The sequence below is a fragment of the Cherax quadricarinatus genome, chromosome 28 (assembly GCF_038502225.1).
Source record: "Cherax quadricarinatus isolate ZL_2023a chromosome 28, ASM3850222v1, whole genome shotgun sequence".
Lineage (NCBI taxonomy): Eukaryota > Metazoa > Arthropoda > Malacostraca > Decapoda > Parastacidae > Cherax > Cherax quadricarinatus.
Window position 1 is genome coordinate 10,147,996 of NC_091319.1, and position 18,836 is coordinate 10,166,831.

The following is an 18,836-nucleotide window of genomic DNA, read 5'->3' on the forward strand; positions in this document are numbered from 1 at the left end:
GCCTCTTATAGACACCATCTTCTCCTCTTGTTATAATTGCATCAGGACTAAGGGTGTTGTTTTTGACAGGTTTGTTCTAGTCAATAATTTAGCTTCATCAGTCATCACGTGCAGTTAAATAGTTGTTGTCTGGCTTCACCTGGCGTAGGTGAGAGTGCTGGAGGTCGTTTCTGGGTGCTGGAGGTCGATCGTGTGTGTTGGAGGTCGTTCCTGTGTGCTGTAGGTCGTTCCTGGGTGCTGTAGGCTTTTCCTGGATGCTGCAGGTTGTTCCTGGGTGCTGGAGGTCGTTCCTGGGTGCTGGAGGTCGTTCCCGGGTGCTGGAGGTCGATTCTGTGTGTTGGAGGTCGTTCCTGTGTGTTGGTCGTTCCTGTGTACTTTTGGTCGTTCGTGGGTGCTAGAGGTCGTTCTTGGGTGCTGTAGGTTTTTCCTGGATGTTGCAGGTTGTTCCTGGGTGCTGGAGGCCGTTCCTGGGTGCCAGAGGTCGTTCCTGGGTACTGGAGGTCGATTCTGTGTGTTGGAGGTCGTTCCTGTGTGCTGTAGGTCGTTTCTGTGTGCTAGAGGTCGTTCCTGTGTGCTGTAGTTTTTCCTGGATGCTGCAAGTTGTTCCTGGGTGCTAGAGGTCGTTCTTGGGTGTTGGAGGTCTTTCCTGGGTTCTGGAGGTCGTTTCTGTGTTCAAGCATCTTCTCCATGCCGTTTGCTTGAGCGTGTTGTTCAGTGCTGAATGACCCCCTCGCTGGTTTAGCGCTTCCTCAGTGTGATCGTGGTAATTTGGTGGGTTTTCTGGTCAGGTGTTTTATTTTACGTCTTTAACTCGTCAGTCCTCTTCATAACCTACTTACAAGGGTTGAACTCAAACAGCCACTTGTCACACTGTTATTAGTCTGTCACATTTCTTAATATACAATAATGTAGTTTGTACATATCTTCTGACAGTTTACTGTAGCTTATATATATATATACCCCTTAGTGGTAATTTCGAATGGTTTTTATGGTTTTATTCTCGTTTTTTTGGTCTCATTTGATAGAATGAAAGATATGTTACAGAAATAGATATGATTTTGATTGCTTTCATGACGAAAAGTGCCTTGAAATAGAGCTCAACCTAGGAGAAATGGTCCATTGCTTGGCTGTTTCAGTGTAAACAAATGACGTCACTGTCCATTCCAATATGCAGTCATGAATGGGTTGACATATTTGTACAATTATTGCAATAAGAAATAACAGTAAATCTTATATTTTTTGTGTGAATAAAAATCACAAATTATTTATATAATAATAATAATAATAATATGCATAATATGAATAATAACAATACGTATAATAATAATAATAGTATAATACAATAATAATAATAATATTAATAATAATATATGTGTAATATCGAATCGAATCGAGGACGACGAGAGCTGTCGTAAGATGGGAAGGAAGAAGGATAAGGAAGGATGGAAATAACTGGAAAAGGATGGGGAGGAGGGGAAGAGGAGGAATCAAGGCAAGTGGCCCAACCACTTTGGGACATGTGGTACAAAAGTACTGGAGACGTAGATAGAGAGGCTTGACTGATGTCATTGCTTGGCTCACTAGGAGAGGATGGCGAAGGCAGCGGTAGGAGCTGGGAGTGTCAGAAGGCAGCAAGCAGGATGAGTTGGTTATGGTCTTAAACCGTTTATCAGTGCGGTAAATTGTTTTCGAGAGAGTTGTATCACACTTATGGGAGAGCTGTAGTAGTATTCGTTGGTTTGGAGTTGGTGGAGTATCTGGTTGTAGGTAGGGAATGGTCTTTCTTCGCTTTGGTACGATACAGTGTTGTCTTGGAGATGTTGGATGAGTTCTAGGCGAGTCATGCTTGCAGGGTACAGCCTCGTGGTGTAGAATATGAGTCCTTTGTGTTTAACCCATTGTGTTCCAGGTAATCGACGTGAGTTAAGTAGAGAAGGCGGTGGTGGAGTAGAGGAAGGTGTTGTTGCTTCGTTTTCAACTTCAGTAGACGAATTAGAAGATGTTTCTGGTGGTAAGGCTTCTGATTGGTTGGATTCAGTGAGAGGTGGTGGCGCTGGAGGCTTCTCATTGGTCGTTGTTGGATTGACGTCACTAGTTGGTGGTGTTGATGGAACTTCTGCAGAAGAGTTGGCGATTAAGTTTTTGGTGAATTTGAGAATTTCTTCAGAAGGTGGAGATGCTGGAAATGTAAATGAAGGCATGTTATTTAATGCAAATAACTCGTTGATGGTAGAGTTAAATGATCCAGGTACAGCCATGTTTTGCATATGAGCGTATAGTAGACAGTAGTGAATCTTCGTTACGTCACATGTTGGAGGAGTGATGGTAGTATAATAATAATAATAGTATAATACAATAATAATAATAATATTAATAATAATATACGTGTAATAATAATGCATATATAATAATAATGGATCGACACCATGCCCAGCCCTTCTAGGGTAGGGTAGGTGCCTGAGCCCGAGCCTTTAGCTCATAAGACTGTCATTCCCATTTGCCCCCTTGGGGCGGGGATGGCAGGCCAGAGAGGCCTACCTTGTGGCTAGGCCTGGGGACAGTTGGTCCCAAAGATGAGGAGGTACTTGTACCTCCTCCCATGGGAGACTTCGGTCTCAGACACTCCCTAAAGAGGGAGCCAAAGCCGGGCCACCACTTGGAAAAGGCCCGAGCCGGGAGAATACCGGCGAATCTTTAATAATAATAATAATAATAATGTACTACATATAATAATTATAATAATTGACGGCTTCAAAAGCCGTCACTAGATGGCAGTGTTTACCAGAACAAAGAGGGAGAGGTTGTGGCCGCCTCCGCCTGTTACATAATGACATTTTATTCATTTTATATGTAATATATATCGTGTTTCTATGTTATTTATATTGTTTGTTATGTCATATTAGATGAACTGTGACAGATAAATAAACCCTATAGATGATATTAGCGAATTATTTATGAAGTATTGAAATACAGAATTCCACTGGAACGGATTAATTGCATTTCAATTAATTTAAATGAGGAAAATTAACTCTACAAAAGAGCAAATCCAGTTGCGAGCAAGGTCATGGAACGTATTATACATATATATATATATATATATATATATATATATATATATATATATATATATATATATATATATATATATATATATATATATATATATATATATATATATATATATATATATATGTCGTGCCGAATATGTAAAACTGGTCAATTAGCAAGAACTCATTTAAAATTAAGTCCTTTCTAAAAATTTTCTCTTATACGTTTAAAGATATATTTTTTCATTAATGTTAATATAAAAATTTATAATTTTGCACCAAAAGAATCTTAGAAAACTTACCTAACCTTATTATAACAAGAGCAATTTATTTTAGCCTAACCTAACTAAATATGGTTTAGATTTGTTTACAATAATTTAATACTAAACAAACACAGTGAAATATATTTTTTTCGTTAGGTTCAGAATGATTTTGGCGAAATTATTGCATACACAAATTTTCGCTTGTCTTATATGGCAAGATGAGCGTTGCTATTTAAGCCAAGATCGCAAGTTCTGCCTATTCGGCACGACATATATATATATATATATATATATATATATATATATATATATATATATATATATATATATATATATATATATATATATATATATATATATATATATATATATATATATATATATATATATATATATATATATATATATATATATATATATATATATATATATATATATATATATATATATATATATATATATATATATATATATATATATATATATATATATATAATGTATATATGTATGTATGTATAAACACTGATCTCTGGCTGAAGGAGACTCGAACCTACGAACCTTGAAACAAGGTACGCAGTGCTATATATACCATTCTCACCACACTGGACAATACCTTGGCGTGCAGCTTGCGCTAGACTTTGATCCAAGGCAGCCAGCTTTCAGGGAGAAGGCTTACAGCTTTTCATCTCATCCCCTGCATGCATCAGCCTTACTAGAGATTTTAACAACGCAAGGAATTCGCAAGAGCAAGCGAAATATACACAAACACTGATCTCTGGCTGAAGGAGACTAGAACCTACGAACCTTAGCCCACGCTATCTTAACCCACGCTACTTTAACCCACGCTACCTTAACCCACGCTGCCTTAACCCACGCTACTTTAACCCACGCTGCCTTAACCCACGCTACCTTAACCCACGCTACCTTAACCCACGCTACTTTAACCCACGCTACCTTAACCCACGCTGCCTTAACCCACGCTACCTTAACCCACGCTGCCTTAACCCACGCTACCTTAACCCACGCTACTTTAACCCACGCTACCTTAACCCACGCTACTTTAACCCACGCTACCTTAACCCACGCTGCCTTAGCCCACGCTACCTTAACCCACGCTACTTTAACCCACGCTACCTTAACCCACGCTGCCTTAAACCACGCTACCTTAACCCACGCTGCCTTAACCCACGCTACCTTAACCCATGCTGCCTTAACCCACGCTACCTTAACCCACGCTGCCTTAACCCACGCTACCTTAACCCACGCTGCCTTAACCCACGCTACCTTAACCCATGCTGCCTTAACCCACGCTACCTTAACCCACGCTGCCTTAACCCACGCTACCTTAACCCACGCTGCCTTAACCCACGCTACCTTAACCCACTCTGCCTTAACCCACGCTACCTTAACCCACGCTGCCTTAACCCACGCTACCTTAACACACGCTACTTTAACCCACGCTACCTTAACCCACGCTACCTTAACCCACGCTACCTTAACCCACGCTGCCTTAACCCACGCTACCTTAACCCATGCTGCCTTAACCCACGCTACCTTAACCCACGCTGCCTTAACCCACGCTACTTTAACCCACGCTGCCTTAACCCACGTTTCCTTAATCCACGCTACCTTAACCCACGCTGCCTTAACCCACGCTACCTTAACCCACGCTACCTTAACCCACGCTTCCTTAACCCACGCTACCTTAACCCACGCTACCTTAACCCACGCTACCTTAACCCACGCTGCCTTAACCCACGCTACTTTAACCCACGCTACCTTAACCCACGTTTCCTTAACCCACGCTACCTTAACCCACGCTACCTTAACCCACGCTACCTTAACCCACGCTACCTTAACCCACGCTACCTTAACCCACGCTACCTTAACCCACGCTGCCTTAACCCACGCTACCTTAACCCACGTTTCCTTAACCCACGCTACCTTAACCCACGCTACCTTAACCCACGCTACCTTAACCAACGCTGCCTTAACCCACGCTACCTTAACCCACGCTACCTTAACCCACGCTGCCTTAACCCACGTTACCTTAACCCACGCTATCTTAACCCACGCTTCCTTAACCCACGCTACCTTAACCCACGCTGCCTTAACCCACGCTACCTTAACCCACGCTACCTTAACCCACGTTACCTTAACCCACGCTACCTTAACCCACGCTGCCTTAACCCACGCTACCTTAACCCACGCTACCTTAACCCACACTGCCTTAACCCACACTACCTTAACCCACGTCTCAGTAGTACTACCAGTTCCTAGTAACCAGTTACCAGTAATCAGTGTACCAGTAGATGACTCACTACCAACAGTCTGTGTGAATCATTGACTGTATTCATATTGCTGCTGACCATAGCAGGATTTCAAACACCCTCACCCTGTAGACACTTGTGAGTCAGTCGTAGTAGGCAGCAGAGAGAGACAGGTCAGCTGTTGGCGCTTCCCATACTTCCCATTATATATTATACGTTCTACCAGCCTACGTGAGTATTCTTACTTCATCCACGTATCGAAAACCCACATGACAAATGGTGGCAGCAGTGGGATTGAACTCTTGGATAGCCAAGGTCCATCTGGCTAACCTTCCAGTAGGTTGTTTGTTCTGGAATAAAGGTATCAGTGGAGCGTGGTCTGTCAAGACATGAACAGAGTACTGATAAATAATGTCTCGAAAGTGCTTTAAAGACCATACTATTGCTAAAGCTTCTTGCTCAGTTACTGTATAATTACGTTCAGCCTTCGTAAGGACTCGGCTAGCAAATGCAACTGCATTGTACTTGCCATCAGTCTTCTGAGCTAGTACGGCACCTATGCCAATAGAACTAGCATCAGTTGTCAGATAGAAGGGCTTAGAAAAATCTGGAAATTTCAAAATTGGAGCAGATGTTAGCTTTTCTTTTAAAGTTTGGAATGCTCTTTCTTGACGGAAGGTCCAAACAAAAGGAGCATCTTTCTTAAGCAACTCAGTTAGAGGAGCAGCTATGGAAGAAAAATTGGCAATGAAAGATCTATAAAAACCTGCTAAGGCCACAAAGGATCTTACGGCATCAGCAGTTTTGGGAGTTGGAAAATTTAGTACTGCAGTTACTTTACTTTGGTCAGTCGTAACCCCTCTAGGAGTGACTACGCGACCAAGAAACTTAATTTCTGATCTGAAAAATTGACATTTAGACAGTTTGATCTTTAAATTGGCTTCTTCAAGCTTACCAAGTACTACATCAAGTCTTTTCAAGTGTGTATCCACGTCTTTAGACATGATGATTACGTCATCTAAGTACACCATAAGTGCATTACCTATGAGACCTCTAAAGATATTAGTCATGAGCCTTGAGAACGTGATAGGGGAGGATCATAATCCAAATGCCATACGGAGGAAGTGATAATGACCTGTAGGAGTGGAGAATGCAGTTAGCTCTTGGCTGTCCTCGTGAAGAGGGACTTGCCAAAACCCTTGTAACAAGTCCAGGGTTGAAAAGACTTTGTTATCTCCGATGTTACGTAAAAGATCACCCAGTACAGGAAGTGGGAAGCGATCTGGGATAGTTTTCGCATTTAACTTCCTAAAGTCAATCACTGGGCGCCAAGTACCATCCTTCTTAGGTACTAGGATCAAGGGCGCATTCCAAGGTGAATTGCTAGGTGCAATAACTCCATCATCAAACATTTGATTGATCAATTCTTCTGCGACAGCAACTTGTGAATGAGGCATTCTGTACGCAGGTATATAGATAGGTCTAGTATCAGGTTCAAGTGGAATACGATGGGACAATAAGTTCGTTATACCCATCTTCTCACCTGGTAAGGCAATGGCTTTATGACGTTTGTTCAACAGAGTCAACAAACGCTTGACTTCGTCTGGGAAGTCAGTGGGAGCTATGTCTTTCTCCTCAACTGGTGGAACAGATTGATCCAGTGAAGTGGATGAGGTCTCCCCGGTGGAAATAGTACCGACCCACTGGTCAGGTGACAACTCATCCTCTACCTGAACAGGGTAAGGATAGTGAACAAGGTCAACAAGATTGGTATTTGCTCTGAGACGAACACTGTGACCAGAAGTGTTAGCTAGGAAGAAATGGATCTTACTATCTCTTACAACATGTAAGGATGGTTCAACAAATAGACCTTTTACTTTGCAAGAATCACTGTCAACTAGGACGTTATCACCATCTGGAACACTAGGAACAACAACAGACACTCTAGTGAGGGCACTAGCTGCGACAGAAACGTCTTTCTGCAGACGGCATGTGACATCAACAAGAGATGGCATTACTAGTTGCAAGTAATTGTTTTCCGACAAGGCGTCCCCTGTGGAGAAACTACTACTTGAACTAGCAGACATTGCAGGGATAAGCTCAGCACTCAAGGTAGTCAGAGTGTCCTTAACCCACGCTACCTTAACCCACGCTACCTTAACCCACGTTACCTTAACCCACGCTGCCTTAACCCACGCTACCTTAACACACGCTACCTTAACCCATGTTACCTTAACCCACGCTTCCTTAACCCACGCTACCTTAACCCACGCTACCTTAACCCACGCTACCTTAACCCTCGGTACCTTAACCCACGGTACCTTAACCCACGCTGCCTTAACCCTCGGTACCTTAACCCACGCTGCCTTAACCCACGCTGCCTTAACCCACGCTACCTTAACCCACGCTGCCTTAACCCACGCTACCTTAACCCACGCTACCTTAACCCACGTTACCTTAACCCACGCTACCTTAACCCACGCTACCTTAACCCACGCTTCCTTAACCCACGCTACCTTAACCCACGCTTCCTTAACCCACGCTACCTTAACCCACGCTGCCTTAACCCACGCTACCTTAACCCACGCTACCTTAACCCACGTTACCTTAACCCACGCTTCCTTAACCCACGCTACCTTAACCCACGCTACCTTAACCCACGCTACCTTAACCCTCGGTACCTTAACCCACGGTACCTTAACCCACGCTTCCTTAACCCACGCTACCTTAACCCACGCTACCTTAACCCACGCTGCCTTAACCCACGCTGCCTTAACCCACGCTACCTTAACCCACGCTACCTTAACCCACGCTTCCTTAACCCACGCTACCTTAACCCACGCTACCTTAACCCACGCTTCCTTAACCCACGCTACCTTAACCCACGCTGCCTTAACCCACGCTGCCTTAACCCACGCTGCCTTAACCCACGCTACCTTAACCCACGCTACCTTAACCCACGCTTCCTTAACCCACGCTACCTTAACCCACGCTACCTTAACCCACGCTTCCTTAACCCACGCTACCTTAACCCACGCTGCCTTAACCCACGCTACCTTAACCCACGCTACCTTAACCCACGTTACCGTAACCCACGCTTCCTTAACCCACGCTACCTTAACCCACGCTACCTTAACCCACGCTACCTTAACCCTCGGTACCTTAACCCACGGTACCTTAACCCACGCTTCCTTAACCCACGCTACCTTAACCCACGCTACCTTAACCCACGCTGCCTTAACCCACGCTGCCTTAACCCACGCTACCTTAACCCAAGCTACCTTAACCCACGCTACCTTAACCCACGCTACCTTAACCCACGCTACCTTAACCCACGCTACCTTAACCCACGCTACCTTAACCCACGCTGCCTTAACCCACGCTACCTTAACCCACGCTGCCTTAACCCACGCTACCTTAACCCACGCTACCTTAACCCACGCTACCTTAACCCACGCTACCTTAACCCACGCTACCTTAGCCCACGCTTCCTTAACCCACGCTACCTTAACCCACGCTACCTTAACCCACGCTGCCTTAACCCACGCTACCTTAACCCACGCTGCCTTAACCCACGCTACCTTAACCCACGCTGCCTTAACCCACGCTACCTTAACCCACGCTACCTTAGCCCTCGGTACCTTAACCCACGCTACCTTAACCAACGCTACCTTAACCCACGCTACCTTAACCCACGCTTCCTTAACCCACGCTGCCTTAACCCACGCTACCTTAACCCACGCTACCTTAACCCACGCTACCTTAACCCACGCTACCTTAACCCACGCTACCTTAACCCACGCTATCGTAACCCACGCTACCGTAACCCACGCTACCGTAACCCACGCTACCTTAACCCACTCTACCTTAACCCACGCTACCTTAACCCACGCTGCCTTAACCCACGCTACCTTAACCCACGCTACCTTAACCCACGCTACCTTAACCCACGCTACCTTAACCCACGCTACCGTAACCCACGCTACCTTAACCCACTCTACCTTAACCCACGCTACCCTAACCCACGCTGCCTTAACCCACGCTACCTTAACCCACGCTACCTTGCCTTACCTCATGCAACCTTACCAGATATCTATTTTAACTGATAGTGCTGACAGTCACTACACACGCTACCTTCACTGACAGTGCTGACAGTCACTACACACGCTATCTTCACTGACAGTGCTGACAGTCACTACACACGCTACCTTCACTGACAGTGCTGACAGTCACTTCACACGCTACCTTCACTGACAGTGCTGACAGTCACTACACACGCTACCTTCACTGGGTATTAGGCTACTTTTCACTTACAAGTAAAGCTTGTAAGGTTGTTTGTTCGACTACCTTTGTAAACAAGCCCACTAGTTTATTTTCTTAAGTTCTCATATTGTCTTGTAAACAAGCCCACTAGTTTATTTTCTTAAGTTCTCATATTGTCTTCCATTTTCGTTTTTCATTCCAGGTTAGGTTAACTGAACCTACTTATACGTATATTAAAGCTCCAGTAAGAAAATAAACGAAGAATGTGATATATCCGGCATTGAACTCTACTGGTTGTTCACTTGTCTTGAACATGGGTTGACTTTATAGGCTTGAAGAATTCGGCTGATATTTTATGACCTACAGTCTCACTACGAGTGATACGTTCAGATTTGGACGAAATTGTTCAGATTTGAACGTATTCTGTTTCTTTTAATCGGCTGCCTCGTTGCCAGACATATTGCGGTCGTTTTTGTAATTTGCGTATCTTTACACAAATAACCCGCACATAAAAGAGAGAAGCTTACGACGACGTTTCGGTCCGACTTGGACCATTGACAAAGTCACACGGTCCAAGTCGGACCGAAACGTCGTCGTAAGCTTCTCTCTTTTATGTGCGGGTTATTTGTGTATCGTTCCAGTCACGGTATTGTGCCTTTTTGTTATTTATTTGCGTATCTTTGGTTAAATTTGCGTTTATTATAAATTTATGTAACTCAACTCAATTGAACATAATTTAACGTAGACCAGGCTATAATGGAAGCGTTGAGAATTTGACTTTGAGCACCACACCAAAAAAACTTGACACAGTAACATGTGGATATGTTGACTATTGGGGATAATTTATTCTCCAGAATATATACTGTCGGAGGTGCTTATAACTTATCGTTCCCTGGGATAATTAAGGTATATCGAGCGGTGATTGTTGATGGCTGGCGTGTGTGTGTGTATCTGACCCATCTCGTGGTTTCCAAGTCAGTTCTGACCCATCTCTTGGGTTGCAAGTCAGTTCTGACCCATCTCTTGGGTTGCAAGTCAGTTCTGACCCATCTCTTGGGTTGCAAACCTGTTCTTTGCTATGCAAGGTCCTTACCAAACCAACATGGTGTTGCCTCTGATATGTTGGTGTTTATATTCGTTATCTACGTTCAAATTATACTCTTAGGCGCGTTTAATGAGGCAGAGAAAGGTGGAGGGAAGTATGGACGTGATGTGTTAGTCGGTGATGACAGGCGCTCCGAGTCTGGTGCGCACACACACACACACACACACACACACACACACACACACACACACACACACACACACACACACACACACACACAATAGGACTAGGTGAGATATCGTCATAGATCTTAAAACAATGCAAATAAAAGTTATCTATATCAACTCGGTTGATACGCATGACAAGAAAGAAGTGAAGGAGTGGAATGATTCTGAGTAACTTCCTCTTGAAAGAATCTGGAATCTTCAGAGTAAAAAGCTATCGATTACACTGCATAAGAGACCTGTCTATCTCGTAAGAGGAAACATTCCCTCATGGGGGATATGTGACCAGTGGGGTGCCACAAGGATCTGTGCTTCCTCTCATAATGTTTTTATCATGTGGAAATGACTTACCAGAAGGAATAGAACGCTATTTGAATATGATTACAGATAATAAAAAAAGAAGTCTCATATAAAATTATTACAGAATGGCTGGAATAAATTGCGCGAATGGAGTGATAGATGAGCGATGGAATTTAATGTAGATGGTCGATGGAATTTGATGTAATAAGAGATATACATGTATCATGGAACTGCGAGAAAGTGAAATCAGGCCACGTGAAGAATACAGACTTGAAAACAATATTGAAGTTATTAGAGAGACCGAGAGAGAGAGAGAGAGAGAGAGAGAGAGAGAGAGAGAGAGAGAGAGAGAGAGAGAGAGAGAGAGAGAGAGAGAGAGAGAGAGAGAGAGAGAGAGAGAGAGAGATAGAGAGAGAGAGAGAGAGAGAGAGACAGAGAGAGAGAGAGAGAGAGAGAGAGAGAGAGAGAGAGAGAGAGAGAGAGACCGTGTAAATTAAACTTAACAAGTTCGTATGCTACACTAATGAACTATAAAAGAACTTTTCAATATATGATGTAAAAAATACATAAAAACAATTTATGATAAGTGATAAATGACCGTGGAATATGCAGCGGTATATGGTGCTCGCTTTTGAAAAAAAATATGTTGGTAAATTAATAAACTAAAGAAAAAAAGACAAAAAAAAAAAAACTTTGAGAGATGACTAGCAGAGGTGAACACTGAGTTACAATGAAAGGTTAACAATGTCTTACGATGAGTGATAATAGGAAGAGAGGAGACACCATAACATCATAAAAGGATATAATGAACAGATAAAGACTTCATAGTATCTGCAACAGAGACAAGAAGTCATTGTTGTGATTGAGAAAAGTAGAGCCAAAGGAATATAAGATGAAAAGAATTTGTTGTAGACAAGACAGTACGAGTGTACCTGAGCTCTTGTAGCCACACATGAGTAATTAATGACAAATATATTAGAGACCGAGAGGCAAGGAATCACGATAACGATAACATGGATAGTCTGTATTTATAACACTATACACCAAATAAGTCCAATATTGCATGGAGTATGTAGCGCCAGCATAAAGCACCAACCTGAGTAAGGATGTGTGAGACACTAGGAAGGTGAGTGTAACTAGACGAGAATGTGGTCAAGACAAAACAACATACACAGATTGAGAAGTAGGTACGATGAGGCCGTGGAGGCCAGGAACTTGTACTCAAGGAACAAGACGAGGTTACTCCAGGTGAGTAGACAGTCCTGCACTTAAAGTGATATGTTAAAAAAGCAGTATTACTCCAGTCACCATACACAGGTCATTATTCCAGTCACCATACACAGGTCATTACTCCAGTCACCATACACAGGTCATTACTCCAGTCACCATACACAGGTCATTACTCCACTCACCATACACAGGTCATTACTCCAGTCACCATACGCAGGTCATTACTCCAGTCACCATACACAGGTCATTACTCCAGTCACCATACACAGGTCATTACTCCAGTCACCATACACAGGTCATTACTCCAGTCACCATGCACAGGTCATTACTCCAATCACCATACACAGGTCATTACTCCAGTCACCATACACAGGTCATAACTCCAGTCACCTACAGGTCATTACTCCAGTCACCATACACAGGTCATTACTCCAGTCACCATACACAGGTCATTACTCCAGTCACCATGCACAGGTCATTACTCCAATCACCATACACAGGTCATTACTCCAGTCACCATACACAGGTCATTACTCCAGTCACCATACACAGGTCATTACTCCAGTCACCATACACAGGTCATTACTCCAGTCACCATGCACAGGTCATTACTCCAGTCATCATACACAGGTCATTACTCCAGTCACCATACACAGGTCATTACTCCAGTCACCATACACAGGTCATTACTCCAGTCACCATACACAGGTCATTACTCCAGTCACCATACACAGGTCATTACTCCAGTCACCATACACAGGTCATTACTCCAGTCACCATACACAGGTCATTACTTCAGTCACCATACACAGGTCATTACTCCAGTCACCATACACAGGTCATTACTCCAGTCACCATACACAGGTCATTACTCCAGTTACCATACACAGGTCATTACTCCAGTCACCATGCACAGGTCATTACTCCAGTCACCATACACAGGTCATTACTCCAGTCACCATACACAGGTCATTACTCGGTCACTCCATACACAGGTCATTACTCGTCACCATACACAGGTCATTACTCCAGTCACCATACACAGGTCATTACTCCAGTTACCATACACAGGTCATTACTCCAGTCACCATGCACAGGTCATTACTCCAGTCACCATACACAGGTCATTACTCCAGTCACCATACACAGGTCATTACTCGTCACCATACACAGGTCATTACTCGTCACCATACACAGGTCATTACTCCAGTCACCATACACAGGTCATTACTTCAGTCACCATGCACAGGTCATTACTCCAGTCACCATACACAGGTCATTACTCCAGTCACCATACACAGGTCATTACTCCAGTCACCATACACAGGTCATTACTCCAGTCACCATACACAGGTCATTACTCCAGTCACCATACACAGGTCATTACTCCAGTCACCATACACAGGTCATTATTCCAGTCACCATACACAGGTCATTACTTCAGTCCCCATACACAGGTCATTACTCCAGTCACCATACACAGGTCATTACTCCAGTCACCATACACAGGTCATTACTCCAGTCACCATACACAGGTCATTACTCCAGTCACCATACGCAGGTCATTACTCCAGTCACCATAAACAGGTCATTACTCCAGTCACCATAAACAGGTCATTGCTCCAGTCACCATACACAGGTCATTACTCCAGTCACCATATACAGGTCATTACTCCAGTCACCATACACAGGTCATTACTCCAGTCACCATACACAGGTCATTACTCCAGTCACTGTACACAGATCATTACTCCAGTCACTGTACACAGATCATTACTCCAGTCACTATACACAGGTCATTACTCTAGTCACTATACACAGATCATTACTCAAGTCACCATACACAGGTCATTTCTCTAGTCACTATACACAGATCATTACTCCAGTCACTATACACAGGTCATTACTCTAGTCACTATACACAGATCATTATTCCAGTCACTATACACAGGTCATTACTCTAGTCACTATACACAGATCATTACTCCAGTCACTATACACAGATGATTACTCCAGTCACCATACACAGGTCATTACTCTAGTCACTATGCACAGGTCATTACTCCAGTCACTATACACAGGTCATTACTCTAGTCACTATACACAGATCATTACTCCAGTCACTATACACAGGTCATTACTCTAGTCACTATACACAGGTCATTACTCCAGTCACTATGCACAGGTCATTACTCCAGTCACTATACACAGGTCATTACTTCAGTAACTACACACAGGTCGCTACTCACACTGGAGAGAAGAGAGATGAACCAAGATAACTCTGGTGAAGGATCTTAATCGAAGAAATTCAAAAGGACTTACATCACGTATCACCCACACCATAAGTTAGTCATAGAAGGTAACCTGAAGGAAAATGTAGAATATAAGTTGAGTATGTGTCTGATATTAGGAAGAATATTAAGGGAGGAGAAGTAGATACTGAAAGAGAAAAAGAGGATGTCATGGGAATGCATTGAAAAATGCCTGAATAGATCTATCACTCTCTATGGTGATTGTAGACAAGCAAGTTTACAGAGCAACATGCAGTGTGAACACGCAGACTATTGTTGCAGTAGTCAGGCTCAGGCTATAGGTTGCATGTACCTCAGGCAGTCTGACACACGCACAGATGATAGTCATCCTAATTGTAAATCACGTGGTCAGTCTTATAGTCACTCTCTTGGAAACTATGTGCTTAATTATCCACTTATTGAGGAATATAGATAGACAGTATAATAACCCTATAATATGTCAAGGTATTTGATTAATGAAAATAAGATATCAGACATATTAAGCAAATATGCTAAATTTGCTTGCAACAGATAAGTCAGTTGTAGATATGAATTAAAATTTACTCTTGTTAACCCTTTTTTAGGGGGTCTATTTCCTAGGCCTATTGTGTATCCATATGTTGATGCGCTCCCCTCCAGGGGATGGATATGTTGATGCGCTCCCCTCCAGGGGATGGATATGTTGATGCGCTCCCCTCCAGGGGATGGATATGTTGATGCGCTCCCCTCCAGGGGATGGATATGTTGATGCGCTCCCCTCCAGGGGATGGATATGTTGATGCGCTCCCCTCCAGGGGATGGATATGTTGATGCGCTCTCCTCCAGGGGATGGATATGTTGATGCGCTCCCCTCCAGGGGATGGATATGTTGATGCGCTGCCCTCCAGGGGATTGATATGGGGTGCACAGTAAACTAACCACTTCGTCGACAAAAATCTATGAAAATCAAATGAACAGTGGATGTGGATGAAGTGTGGTAAAATCAAGGGTCTACCTGCTTAAAGTGTGTTTGAACTGTCTCTTGATTAACATCCCTTCCGCGAGCCACTGTACGACCCTAAGGCACTGCGACCCTAAGGCAATGTACGGCCCTGAGACACTGCACGACCTTAAGACATTGTACGACCCTTAGGCACTGTACGACCCTCACAGGTTGATCGCTTCTCAGTGATTGCAGTGATGATAAAAATGGACTGGGGGAGGTAATAAAGATATACGTAGCGTGGATGTTGATGGCGTGAAGGGGCACGTGTGTGATAGCATCAACAATGGCTAGATGGCGTTGACGACAAGCGAGTGTCGTTAATGAAAGGGCGCCAACGGCGTGTACAGAGGCGACGGCTGCGTTACCCAGCGTTGGCGGCCGCTATGACGGTGCTTGTGGTGACAGGTGATACCCACCATGCCGACCAGTACAATGATACTACTCTCTCTCTCTCTCTCTCTCTCTCTCTCTCTCTCTCTCTCTCTCTCTCTCTCTCTCTCTCTCTCTCTCTCTCTCTCTCTCTCTCTCTCTCTCTCTCTCTCTCTCTCTCTCTCTCTCTTTTACACAGGGTTTGACAAGGTTAGGTTAAGGATCCCTAGCTTTATTGACAAGCTATTTACAGGTTAAGGATTCCTAACTTAATTGACAAGCTAAGAGCTGTTACCTACATCAGCTCATTTGAAAGCATTTTTATTGTTATATGACATACAAGTAGGGAACAGGATGAAGTTGGAGCCATCTGTGGGCCAGCATTTTCATTTGATCAACTGACTTTATCTCGTTGACATCATTATGCTGTACGAATGTGTTCCATACTCGAGTCATCCTGGATATATATGATCTCAGATGGAGTGATGTTCTGGAGAAGGGTACAGCCAGAGTGAAGTTGCTGCTTTCTGCCCGTCTTGTGGCATAAAAGCTTGTTTCACGCTGTCTTCGAAGTGGATCCAAGTGTGGCACTTCGACAATATTGGCCTTGTACATAACAGTAAGGCCACCCACGTCCCTCCTATGCTGAAGGCTCTGCTGAAATGACAGATCTATCCAGGATGGGTCTAGGCGAGAGATGAAACGTCTTGCTCTGTTCTCTACTCTGTCAAGCAGTCGCAGATGAGAGGGGGGCAGGCAAACCAAGAAAGTGGAGCATACTCAAGGTGTGAGCGTACTTGTGCCTCGTACAGAATCTTGCAGCCCCTACTGTCAAGCAGATGCGAGATACGGCGAAGTGCTGTAAGCTTCCTGGCTGCCTTGTTTGCAAGATTTACAACATGGTTCTTCATGGTTAGTTTGGAGTCAAATTTCACCCCAAGGATATCAACTTCTCCAGGCGCCAACACCCTCCCATTTATCCTTACTACTGCACCAGCATTACCATCATGGTGCCTAGAGACCATCATCATTTTCTCAGGTGCAAATGTTACTTGCCATCTATTTCCCCAAGCTGATATAGCTCTTAGCTGGTGATTGATGTAGCTTAGAGCAGCTGGCATTTCTTCTCTTGGATAAGTGAATGTCAGTGTACAGTCGTCTGCATATGCATGGGATTCTGGGATGAGATGAAGAAGGTCGTTGAAGTAGACATTCCATAACAATGGTCCCAGCACGCTTCCTTGTGGAACACTTGCCCCAATAGGATGTCTTGCTGATTCCGTTCCATTGAGAACTACCCTTAGAGATCTACCATGAAGGTAATCACTGAGGAGACATAGCGTTGAGCCTGCAATTCCCAGTGCTTGAAGTTTTGCTAAGAGGCCCTGGTGCCACACCCGGTCGAAAGCACCAGCAATGTCCAGTGCTACCACACAGCCGACTTTGGATTCATCCAGTGACTGGTGCTACTTAGTGGAGAGGTTTAACAACACATCAGCAGCAGAGTAACCTTTCCTGAAGCCATATTGACGATCACAAAGTAGTGAGTGGTAGTCAGTAAACTGTCATTTGTCTTGAGATTATTGTCTCAAGGATCTTACCAGTGATTGACAGGAGTGACACTGGTCTGTAGTTGCTGATTTCTGCTCTGCTTCTTACAGGATTCATTACCTTTGTAACTTGTGAATTCATTACCTTTGCACCTAGTTCAGCTATCAAAACTTTGGGGGCCCAGTCCCTGGACCCATTACGTACCTCTGTAATCTGTAAATACCTTTGTAACTTGTCATGATTGTGACCAGACCTACCTGGAGTTCATTACCTTTGTAAATTGTGACTTCATTACCTTTGTAAATTGTGAGTTCATTACCTTTGTCATTGTGAGTTCAGTACCTCTGTAACTTGCTCAGCTATCAAAACTTTGGAGTCCAGTCCCTAGACCAATTATGTACCTCTGTAATCTTTTGACTACCGCCCACAGGATGGGTATGGGGTGCATAATAAACATATTAAACTAACTGCTCTGCTCTTCTTTTTGTGAACAGGGACTACATTTGCCTCTTTCCATAGAGAAGGCCATTTACACTGTACTAGGCAGTGCTGAAAGATGCGAGTTAGAGGTGCTGCTAGCTGGTCTGCACATCTCAGCAATCTTGGGCTCAACTTGTCTGGGCCCACAGCCTTTTCTTGGTCAAGTGGTTTAAGGAGGAAATGCACCTCCTTCCTTATTGTCACCACTGACAGTTTTGACACAGTTCTTGCAGCTAGCCAAGGAGGGTCCCTTGCTGGATCAGGAACTTGCATTTTGGTAGCAAAGTGTTCGGCAAAGAGGTCCGCCTTCTCTTGACTACTAGTAGAGGTAGTCCCATCCTGTCGATTTAGAGGTGGAATGAGTTCATCAGGCAGATAACCTTGTCTGTCTTCTCTCTTTCTCTCTCTCTCATAGTTCTTACCTCGCAACCATAGCTCTTGTAAACGAGAGTTGTGTCCTGTGAACGACTGATCAAACGTGTGAAGTACTGATCGTCCGTGTGAAGGACTCACCTTCC

The 18,836-nt window shown here is 43.9% G+C and overlaps 1 long non-coding RNA gene across 2 annotated transcripts in view; it reads right to left on the reverse strand.

Moving 5' to 3' along the window:
- Positions 1-2,015: 2,015 nt before the first annotated feature.
- LOC138853318 (uncharacterized) overlaps positions 2,016-18,836 on the reverse strand; it is a 106,977-nt gene continuing 90,156 nt past the window's right edge. Inside the window, exon 4 of one of the 2 annotated variants that reach the window (XR_011392527.1) lies at positions 2,016-2,116. This is a non-coding gene — a long non-coding RNA (uncharacterized lncRNA). Of the gene's footprint in view, positions 2,180-18,836 lie in introns of both variants that reach the window. The other variant, XR_011392526.1, reaches the window with a different exon arrangement.